Source organism: Plecotus auritus (genome assembly GCF_963455305.1).
Source record: "Plecotus auritus genome assembly, chromosome: 1".
Classification (NCBI taxonomy): Eukaryota; Metazoa; Chordata; class Mammalia; order Chiroptera; family Vespertilionidae; genus Plecotus; species Plecotus auritus.
In genome coordinates this window covers 27,320,891-27,332,979 of record NC_137770.1, presented here as the reverse complement: position 1 = coordinate 27,332,979, position 12,089 = coordinate 27,320,891, and the positions used below count along the sequence as shown (strand labels likewise).

General features: G+C 41.9%; 1 protein-coding gene across 10 annotated transcripts in view; it reads right to left on the bottom strand.

Annotated features, from left to right (window-relative positions):
• The window catches only part of NUMB (NUMB endocytic adaptor protein), a 158,261-nt gene that overhangs the window by 16,442 nt on the left and 129,730 nt on the right, over positions 1-12,089 (bottom strand). The window lies entirely within an intron of this gene.

Genomic DNA, 12,089 nt, shown 5'->3' with positions numbered 1-12,089 from the left:
TCTTTTGCACGTAAGAATCACATGGGGAAAAAGCTGATATATGGTTTCTCCTGTGATGGAATGAAAATAGGAGAGTGGGAGTTTGTAATAGCAATTTAACAGCTTTCTTTCTTTCTAACTGCTCCAAGGATATGAGCAAAATAAAACAAAAGCAAAGTGAAGGCTGAGGATATTAAAACATGATAAAAAGTATACATCAAAAGGGATCAGGTACTAAAAGTTGGAGCAGCAGCTTCTAGAAGGGACAAGGAAAGATAAAGAAACGTCTACCATTCTCCTCTGTGTGTGCCCAAACCCAACACTCCTCAGTAGGGAAGACATGGCCTTATTGAAATGAGCTGTGTGATCCACTTGGAATCATCATCTCCATCACCACCACACATCTGATGAGAGCCTATTATATGCCAGACAGTGGAAATACTGTATTTGAATTCACAGCCCATAGAAAGGTGACACTCAGATAAACAAAAAATAATACAGTGATGAGTGCTATAGAACTCAAAACAATCCTATATAATAAAATCCTAATATGCTAATCGACCAAACGGCGGAACGACCAGTTGCTATGACACAAACTGACCACCAGGGGGCAGATGCTCAATGCAGGAGCTGCCCCCTGGTGGTCAATGTGCTCCCACAGAAGCCAAGCTCATGGCTAGCAAGTGCAGCAGCAGTGGTGGGAGCCTCTCCTGCCTCAGCAGCAGCACTACATACCCCTCAGCAGACATCCTCCTAGGGGTCCCGGACTGCAAGAGGGCACAGGCTGGGCTGAGGGCCACCGGCCACCCCCCATGCACAAATGTTGTGCACCGGACCGCTAGTGTATAATGATATCAGGAAGCAGGCATGGTCAAATCTGTGGAATCTAAGAAGGTTATTCAAAGGAGAAGACAGAACTGGGTACTGAAATAATTTTTTTACATGTCCCAGATGGGAGTAAGGAGGGAAGGAACTGATAGAAGTAGTGGACATACCAGGCAGAAAAAAACAGCAATATAGGAAATGGCAAATCTGGGCTCAATAAATATTGTCTTGAAAGTATGATGAGTGAGCAAAGCATGGTGGGAGAGAAAGAGTAAGAAAGGCCTAGGCACAGAGGGCCTTGTAGGCCTTCTAAAGAATTCCATCTTAATTCTGGGGGCAATTAGGAGCTACTGGAGGAATTTAAACACAATTAAACAGATTTGCATTTTTAAAACATCACTCTGGCAGCAGAGTAAGAGGGGCTGGAAAGAAACAGATAGGAGGCAAAAAGACCACAAGATTTCAGGTCAGAGAAAATGAGGGTTGAGCTTCTTGATTAAGACTGGGATGGAGATGAGCAAGTTTTACATGGTAATTGTAAGGGAGAAGCTGAGGAGTCCTATCAGGTTCCTGGCTTGGGTTAACTGGGTAGGGAGGTTAATTTAAGATAGAGAATAGAGGAGCCTGGCTGGTGTGGCTCAGTGGTTGAGTGTCGACCCATGAACCAGGTCAGGGTTTGATCCAGGTTGGGGCACATGCCCAAGTTGCAGGCTCAATCCCCAGTTGGGGGCATGCAGGAAGCAGCCAACAGATGATTTCTCTCATCATTGATGTTTCTATCTCTCTCTCCTTCCCCCTTCCTCTCTCTGATATCAGTAAAAACATGTTTTAAAAAGAGAGAATAAAAGAGATGCAAAAACAAGTTTGAGAAGGGAAAGAATAGGACTTCAATTTTAGACAAGCAAAATTTGAGATGTGTTGTGCAACATCAAGGTTAAGATGTCCAACAGGTAATTGAAAAATAGGTCTGAAGCTCAATAGAGAACTCTAGATGGAATTTTAGATTTGAGAGACATCAATCATGGGAATAATAGAAGGACCAAGGCTAGAAGAGACTATCAATAATTAAAGAAGTGGGAAAAGATGAGTTAAGTCCTTGAAATATGAGAAAAGAAATAACCAGAAGGACAGGAAAATGGGTGACTGAAACTAAGGGAGAAGGGTTTCAAGAAGTAATGGGGTGGTCCAAAATGTCAAATGTTGCACAGTAATCAAGTAAGAAAAGATGTGAAAAGTGTCCATTTGATTTAGCAATGAAGACACAGTATAGTGATAGAGGTTGTGTGGTTATTTTATGTGTCAAATTGGCTAGGCTATGGTTGCCCAGTTGTTTGGTCAAACACGAGTCTAGATATTGCTGTGAAGGTATTTTGTAGGTGTGATTAACATTTACAATCAATGGACTTTAGGTAAAGGAGATTACTCTGATAATATGGTGGAAGAAGACTCATCCAATCAGTAGAAGGCCTTACGGGTAAAACTGAGGTTTCCCCGGAGAAGAAATTCTGCCTGAAGTCTGTAACACTGAAATTCTACCTGAGTTTCCAGCCCGCTGGCCTACCCTACAGATTTCAGACTTGCCAGCCCCCACAAATGTATGAACTAATTCTTAAAATCAACACCCCCTTTCTAAACATATGGAGAGATAGATAATCTAAATACATATGAGAGAGAAACAGATGGTGGCTCTGTATCTGGAAGGTCCTGATTAATACAGAGGTGGAAGACAGAGGGTTGAGAAGCAAATAAAAGGCAAGAGTCTATGAGTATTAAATATGCTCTTTGAAAAAGCTTTTCTACAAAAAGGAGAGCTATAGGGCAATGGGGGACAGGCACATGATCAAGGGAAGTCTTTAAGAATTGTGATAAACTAGTATGATGTACCAAAAACAGAATGAAGGTAAATATGAGTCTGAATTCAGTGCCACTATTCATAAGCTAAGTAAGTTATGTAGTCTTCTGAGTTTCCATTTCTTCATCTGTAAAGTATCTGCAGGGTTGGTAAAAGGATCAGAGATATATGCAGTACCTGAAATTTAACAGGGTAATGAATAATTGACAGCCATTTATCATCATTATGTTATTAATAAACTTGGAAAAAAAACCCTCCCAACAGTAAAGCTTCTTGAAAGACTGATACCTTCAACAACAGATCATGCTTACATGCTGAATGGGAAAAGCGGTGGAAAGATGGAGACTGAAAGCCCAAGAGAAACAGAAGAATAATTTAGAAAACAGTCATCCAGGAGGTGGGATGGGATGGGACTAGAGTACAAGTTTTAGACAGAGAGAAAGATGGCCCCTTCCTTGAAATGGAGGGATGGAGTGAGGCTAAATAGAAATGAAGACAGATTTATAAAGGCGGGAGTGGCAAGTTGAGGAAGTTTACTCGAGAGAGCCACAGATTTATCTGTGAAGGAAATGAGATCACTTGCTTTACTTGGCTAGCAAGAGGAAGGGAGACATGCAGAGTAAGAGAAAGATTGACAATAGCCATCTAGAGGCAGTATAGCATAGGAACTCAGAGCATAAACTCTGAAACCAGGATGCTGTCTGGGTTTGAATTCTGGTTCTGCCACTTACTATATGACCAAGGGCAAACTACTCCACTTTTCTATGCTTCAGTTTCCATACCTGTATAACGATGCTAATAATCTTATATACCTCATGGGATTGTTATGAGGATTAAATGAATTAACATATGTAAAATGTTTAGAACTAGGGTGGGTCATATAATTTTCTGTCCAAACTGGGACCTTTTGAAAGTGAAACAGGTGTTATATTGGGGCTGCTCCAGGAAAACTGGGACAATCATCATCCCACCAACAATGGTAACTGCCCATATTTAACCAACACTTATGTAGCAGTCAGGATTTTGCTAGAAGGTAGGTTCTGTGAGGGCAGCCTTGTTACCATCACTGCTATATCCTTGGAGCTCAGGACAATGCCTGGGTACAGAGCAGGAGTTTGAAGGAATAAATGTGCTAAATATCTGCTGGAGGAAATAGGAAATGGCTGATTAGAAGACTGCCATTGGCACTGGAAATCCTGTGTAAGAAATTTAAATGTGAAGTTTTATTAATCTGCTTACTGATTACTACAATTGTAGCCTGCAATATTCAATATCTGAGCCAACAGATAGATTAGATATACTTCAAGGAGTTGGGAGGCTGAAGGTGGGAAAAATAAAAGGCCATTTTAAAATGGGATTGTTCCCCATTTATTCTCATCCTATATAGGGAATTATAAAATTTTCTTTGCCCAATTATACCATCATAGGAACATCTCTACTTTTTGAGGAATGTCTTTTTCTTTTCTTTCTTTCTTTCTTTTTTTTTTTTTTTTTTTTTGAGAGGAAGGGAAAAGGGGAGAGAGAGGGGAGAGGGAGAGGGAGAGAGAGAGAGAGAGAGGGAGAGGGAGAGGGAGAGGGAGAGGGAGAGGGAGAGGGAGAGGGAGAGGGAGAGGGAGAGGGAGAGGGAGAGGGGGAGAGGGGGAGAGAGAGAGAGAGAGAGAGAGAGAGAGAGAGAGAGAGAAGCATCAATAGATGTGAGAGAGAAATATTGACTGGTTGCCTCCCACACACACCTCACCTGGATCAAACCCACAACCTAGGTATGTGCCCTGACCAGGGATCAAACCCGCCATCTTCTGGTGTACGGAATGAAGTTCCAACCAACTGAGCCACACTGGCCAGGGCTTGAGGTATATCTTTATAAAGGTGGTGTGCTAACCTATCAGTTAGGCACTGTATTTGTCATATTTCATGGCCTCTAATCTCCCTAAAGAGGGGAAGAAAACAAATATAAAGTCTTTCTATAGCTGTTTATACACCTGGGTGCTGGTACTCGGATGTCACTCTAGTTTGCCACTTACACCAGGTACTGAGATATTAAGGCTCACTATAGGTGAAATTAAGTTCAGCCTTCCCTCCCAGATTCTATAGTAGCAATGCTTCTGTATTATTTGTGAACTTTAGTCTTTTATTTTAATAATATAAACTAGGATTCCTAAGCAACTTTTAGAAAATGATAAAAGTCACAGAGAGAAGATAAAAGTTCTTGCTTTTGTTTGCCCTAAAACTATACACTTAAGCTAATCCAAGGAGATAAGAACAAGTTAGCTAACCAAACGACAATAAACTAAACTAAAAATAACTAGGTATAAAATGTAGAATTTACATACATCTTAGTGATGCAAACACTTTTTTTTTTTTTTTTAGAATAAAGTAAGTTTTATTCAGGTAGAGAAAAAGAAAGAGGCCAGGTCATGGGTGCTGCTATGAAAGAAGCGAAAAGTACACGTCCACTAGAGAGTGAGTTTGCCACAAACACCTCTTAAAAAAAAAAAAAAAAAAAAGACTACGTAGTACTTCAGAAACTAATAACAATGAGGTAGGGTAATGCAGGTGAGAGACATTCAGAATTACTTCATCACCACTGTTCCAACACTTTCTATTTTAATAATAATTTCAAGCTTATTGGTAGAATTCACACTGACTAGTGTCAATGTACAAAAAACAGTCTTACAACAAAGAGAAAATTGCTTATTCTTTGAGGAAAGAAAATGTATCTAACATGGAGAGCACTTCGAATTTAAACTGGTGAAATCTGAGTAGAAGGCTCAAGCTCACCTATGAGTGAAAGATGACAAATATAACTTTCAGATAACCACTCAACTCTCTAAACATCCAACTTAGAATTTTAAAATTATCTTCTGCCTTAAATACCTTTTACTATGGGTAGATATAAACCAACACAGAAATTAAGCAGGCTGATACTGGAGGAAATGATAGCAGGTAGTGAGTAGATCCATTACAATTTACTATGTCAGGAAACTTACACGGCAAGAGAAATGCGCAGGCAATCTTAACATGAAAACACCAATGAAGAAACAATGGTTGTAAAAATAACACAGAAATAATAACATAAACAAGCTCAATTCACTGTAAGATCACTCTCTCTAAATCTAAAAGCTACTCACAATAAAAGGCAACTGAAATAACTAATTACAATAAAGAACGCCATCTACCTATCTATAAACCTATCTCCAGTAGACACCATTTTTTCAAAAGAAAGAAATTGAAAAAGGATGAAGATCACAAGTTAGTGATATCCTCAGTAGGCTGACAGATCCTAACAGTTGATCTTTCATTTTACATATTGGTGTTAGCTAGAAAAGTTCTTCAGGTCTCCAATTGGAGAAATAAGTTTTTAAATTGTTTAAATCAGAGATTGGCAAATTTTTTATGTGAAGGACCAGATAAATATTTAAGGTTTTGCAGGCCATACATTCTACGCCATGACTACTTAACTTTGCCACTGTAGCACAAAAGCAGCCATAGACAACTGTAAACAAGTGGACGTGGCTTTGTTCCAATAAAACTTTATTCAACAAAACAAGTAATGTGCCACAGATGCCGACCTGATATAAATCACTGTAACCCCTGAAAAGTGAACATTAAATCTTTTTGAAAAGATAATTCATTATATTAAAATCTTAAACCCGTTTAGAATTATGTCCCTGAATCATTTTTCTTTTCCATTTTGTTGTTTTCAAATGTGTTTATCTCCTATTATTTTAAACTATGACTCAGATCTCAGGTGCTTTCCAGCTCTAAAGTACTATGATTCCCAAAATTCCAGTGAGGTAAGAGCATGTAATTAAATAACATAAACAGAAGTAATATTTGGAGGCAAAACAATTCTGTTTAGCATGTAAGAGCAAAAAGGTTAAGCAGATGTCCTAAGGTAAGCCAACGTAAAGAAATGCTATAAAGACACATGGAAGCATAATTTGGCATAGCTATGAGGTGTTACAAAGCAACAGCAGCCACCAGTTCAGGCAGGAGGGGCAGAGCATGTCACTCTTTCTGAGTAACAGAGATTTGCCATTCTAGTTTACAAAGCTTTCTGCTACAAACCAGAAGCCATCAAGGTACCCAATTTGTAAAGAATCATGGATTAGTCTTTTTGTCACACCTACACACAGAGATAACCATCATTACAGAGTAATAATATATTCACAGACAACCATGATATGGTGTGCCTTGTAATAAATGAAGAGACTTCTTTCCTTTTGTAGGAAACATGGCTTCATTTTTAAACATGACAAGGGCCTTAAAGTCTTGTAGTTTGATGACATTTGAATTTCTGAACGTAATTGTGTAATAAACAGATTCGGTCTTAGATACAGTGAGTATTCCCCAAAGGACAAAGCAGTGAAGGGAAAGAAATGCAGCTTTCTCCAGGATTTGAGACTGGCACTATCTCTAATGACTGCTTCATTGAAAGTGCAGTAAGTTTTCATCTGGGACACTAATATACACTATTTCCTGCATTTTCTTAAATGAGAGAGGAGGCCTTTAAAGGCTTTTTTTGGAGAAAATAAGGATGGTAGCATATCATGAACCAAAAAGCAAAGGAGAGAAATCTGGAGGCAATTGAGCTCTCCTAGTTTGCCAAATCACTTTTAATCGAGGAGAGGGGGAAAACCCATGAATTATTCTAATATTAAATTCTTATTTCAAACGTTTGTAATAGCAGAAATGAAAAATACACAGGCATATCAAATCAATCTCTTCAAAACCAAATCATCATACCTCTTCTTACAATGAATGATTTCCCCACCCCTTGGTCATCCATGCCTGAAACTTGGGTCTTGTCTTCTGTTTCTTTCGTATATCCCTAAGTTAAATGAATGATCGAGTTGGTCTCCTCCTCCCGGTGATTCTGTTAATTCTGTTTCTTCTGTCTGAAATGCCTTTCTCTTCTAAGTTTAACCGGAACTCATAGTTTTAAGTCAGCCTTAGGTGCTATTTCCTCCCAGAAACCTTCATCACAACCTCTCACATTCTTCTTTTGCTCTATTGGTACATTAATGTTACACAATTTGCTAACCATTTTTTAAAATCTGTCTGATTTCTCTCACTACAAGGTGAACTTGAAACCAGTGCATCTGTCATTCATTCATTTTTTTCATTCACTAACTCAAATATTTTGGAGCAATTACTATGGACCACCTACTATTCTAGGCATTGAAGACTCAGCAGTGAACAAAACTTTAGATGAGGACCTCTGTCCTCAGAGAGTTATGTTTTAGTGAGGAAGAGATGAACAATAAGTAGAATGTATGGTATGACAAGTGGTGGTATGCCCAAACAAAGAAAAATAAAGCTAGGAAGGGAAATAGTGGGTGTATACAGAGGAGCATGGTATTAGGAATTTAAAATAGGGTCCTCACTGAGAATGGGGCTTTTGAACAAAGAATGGAAAAATATAGCAAGTGCAAAGGTTGAGGTGGAAGCATACCCGGTGTGCCCAAGGAATAGCAAGGAAACTAGCTAGTGTGGATAGAACAGAGGGGGCAAGAGTGAGAGTGGGAGAAGACAGGAAAAGGAACAGAGGGAATTCATGTACAGTGCCCTACAAGGCCCAAAAGGCTCTGATTAGGTCAGGAAACTACTGAAGGATCTGGGGCAGTGGAGCAACACAATCAGACCTCTGTCTTAGAAAGATCGCTCAGGCTGATATCTTGAGAACAGATGGTAGGGGAGCAACAATGAAAACAGAGAAAACAGAACACTACTGCAATGATTCAGCTGAAAGGAGAAGCTGGCTTGGACCAGGGCAACAGTGGTGGAGATAGTGAGACAGAAACTGTTGATGGAATGGATATAGGGTATAGGAGAGAGAGGAGTAACGATAAGATCCAGAATTTTTGGCTAGAGAACAGGGACAGAGTTGCTGTATGTGAGTTGGGGAAAATGAGGGGAGAGAAAGATAGAATTTTGGTTAGTGTGAGATATCTGTGAAATGTTTAATGATGATGATGATAACGATACCTAACACCCACTATGGCAAAGTTTTATACACTTTGCTTATACTTAGTCATTTAATCTTCACAACAATCCCATAAGGTTGGTATTATCATCTTTTTTAAAAATAGATTTTTATTGATTTCAGGAAAGAAGGGAAAGGGAGAGACAGAAATATCAATGCTAAGAACCACCAATCAGCCACTCCCTGCACATCCCCCACTGGGGATCCAGCCTGCAACTTGGGCATGTGACCTGACCAGAATTGAACTGTGACCTCCTGGATCATAGGTCAATGCTAAACCACTGAGCCATGCTGGTGGGCTATTATCTTTTTTTTTCATAGGTGGAAAAACTGAGGTACAGAGAGTTAAGAACCTTTCCCAAGGTTACAAGCTAGTAAGTGGTTGAACCAGGATTAAATGCAAACAATCTGGCCCCCTAAATTCTGTGCCCTTGACCCCTACGCTATACTGCTTCTAAGATATAAACCATTACGGAGTTTGGGGGAGATGTCTGGAGATAAAAATTTCAAAATCACAGCACTAGAGACAATATTTAAACCCATGACACTATGAGATCATCAGGGAGAGGTAGAGTTAGAGAAGAGTTCACAGCGGTAGGCAGCATTATCTATCCTATATAATAAAAGCCTAATATGCTAAGTGTCCAGTCGACTGGTTGACTGTTCAACCAATCAAAGCGTAATATGCTAATGATATGCTAAGGCCACTCAACCACCTGCTATGACGTGCACTGACCACCAGGGGGCAGACAGTCAACCAGTCAACCAGTTGCTATGACGTGCACTGACCACCAGGGGGCAGATGCTCCAACCGGTAGATTAGCTTGCTGCTGGGGTCTGGCCAGTCGGGACTGAGTGAGACAGGCCAGACATGCCCTGGAGCCCTCCCACAGCTCCTGCCTGGCCGGCCCTGATCAGCCCCAATCAGGACTGGGCAAGACAGGCCAGACATGCCCTGGAGCCCTGCCACGGTCCCTTCCCGGCCACCAGCCCTGATTGGCCCCAATCGGGACTGGGTGAGATGGCCCTGACCAGCCCCAATTGCTGGCCAGGTGAAGGGACCTCCCACTCCTGCACAAATTCCATGCTCTGGGCCTCTAGTATATATATAAAATCCTAATATGCAAATAGACCAAACGGCCGAACAACTGGTCACTATGACATGTGCTGACCACCAGGGGGCGTGGAACATGGTGGGCGTCAGCCACAGCGGGATGGTGGAGCAGGTGAGCAGGGGCGCCAGACCAAGGCGGGACACCGGTCGCTGTCATTGGGGTGAGCCTCTGGTAGTTACTGAAAATTCTTTGCTCCCGTGTGCCACAGTCCCGCCCGGTGCTCACACCTGCTGCTGGCACCGGCCCCACTTGCACCCAATTCTGGCACCGGAGCCACTGCTCACACCCACGGCTGGTGCCTACTGGCCCCGATCGCCCCTGAAGGCTTCTCCACCTCCCCATGCTCCTGAGGGGCGATCGGGGCAGCAGCCATTGCTCGCACCTGCTGCTGGCACCGGCCCCAATCACTCTGCGCCATCAGCACATGGGAGCAGCGGCAGTGGGAGTGGGGCTGCCAGCAGACAGGGGACCTCGGGCCGCAGCAGGAGGGACTGGGTGGGGGCGTGGAGGATGGGCCAAGAGCTGCCCCTATGCCCACCGCAGCCTCGCAGCCTATAGTTCCTTTCAAGGTTCATAAATTCATGCACTGGGCCCCTAGTCCTATATAATAAAAGGCTAATATGCAAATTGACCGAACGGTGGAACGACTGGTTACTATGATGTGCACAGACCACCAGGGGGCAGAGGCTCAATGCAGGAGCTCCCACAGAGGGAGTGCTGCTCAGCCAGAAGCCGGGCTCACAGCTGGCGAGCGCAGTGGTGGTGGCGGGAGCCTCTCCCGCCTCCGCAGCAGTACTAAGGACCCCTCAGGGGACATCCCCCAAGGGCTCCTGGACTGCGAGAGGGCGCAGGCCTGGCTGAAGGACCCCCGAGTGCACAAATCTCGTGCACTGGGCCTCTAGTAAAAAATAGACAAGAGTATGATCCCTGAACTCCAAGGAACTGGAGTGTTTCAAGGCAGGGTGAGGAATGGGCTATGTCAAATGCTGCTGATAGGTTGGATGACAAGACCATTGGAAGAAAGAAGAATTGACCAGTGGTGAGGGCAAAAGCCTGATTAAATGAGTTTAACAAAGGGAGTGCAGGAACTGAAAGCACTAAGATACCTTTAAAAAAAAAAAAAAAAAAAAAGGATGGTTTGTGTTTTATGCTAATGGATGATCCACTAGACCAGTGGTCGGCAAACTCATTAGTCAATGGAGCGGCAAACCGCGGCTCGCGAGCCGCATGTGGCTTGCGAGCCGCAGTTTGCCAACCACTGCACTAGACAAAGAAAACTGTGGAGGAAACAGAGGGTAGCATTGCTAGAATAAGGAGAAGCTGGAATGATGAACCTACTAGAGGAGCTGGCCTCAGCCAGCAGCCAGTGCATCCCTGGTGTAGGAGAGAAAAGAGAGCATACAGGCATGGATGCAGGTAGGTGAGTAGATTTGGAAGTGCCACATGAGAGTTTTCTTCTGATTGAATCTATTTTTTCAGTGAAGTAGGAGGCAAGGTGATCAGCTGAAAGAGAGAACAAAGTAAGAAATTCTGGAGGTTTAAGAAAAGAGAAGGAGGTGCCAAATAGTCATCTAAAAATAGAGTAAATGGACTAAAAAATGTAGACTGTCTTGCTTATCTTTGTATCTGGATAGCCTAGCACCATGGTCGGCAAACTGCGGCTCGCAAGCCACGTGTGGCTCTTTGGCCCCTTGAGTGTGGCTCTTCCACAAAATACCACGGCCTGGGCGAGTCTATTTTGAAGAAGTGGCATTAGAAGAAGTTTAAGTTTAAAAAATTTGGCTCTCAAAAGAAATTTCAATCGTTGTACTGTTGATATTTGGCTCTGTGGACTAATGAGTTTGCCGACCACTGGCCTAGCACAGTCCCTAGCATGTCTTGGACACCAACTATGACTTGAAGCTTGAGAACCACTGGGTTTTCATGAATACAAATTTTAAAAAACTCCCAAGGTTATTGATTTTTTTAAATCTAGAAAAGGTCTGTGACCAGGGCATGTGACATACTAGTTGATTATGTCACAGGAAATAATGAAACCAAGGATGAATGGGAATCTTCTGATTACTCTTGGGACTTTTTGTTTTTCTTCAGGAATGTGTTATAATGTATTTCAAAAAGAAAAATAAACCAAATCCCAAAAGATGCATCAATAAAATGCAAGGAAAATAAAATTTAAAGAAGAAAGGGCATGGGAATTTAAAAAACAGGAAGGAATGAAAGGAAAGAGGCAGCAGCTATTCTAATCCTTTTAAAGAAAAGGATCCAGAATGAAAATAAGCACTAAGCACAATTTGTCACAGAGGAGAAATTTGGGAAATCTAAAATAGAGTGA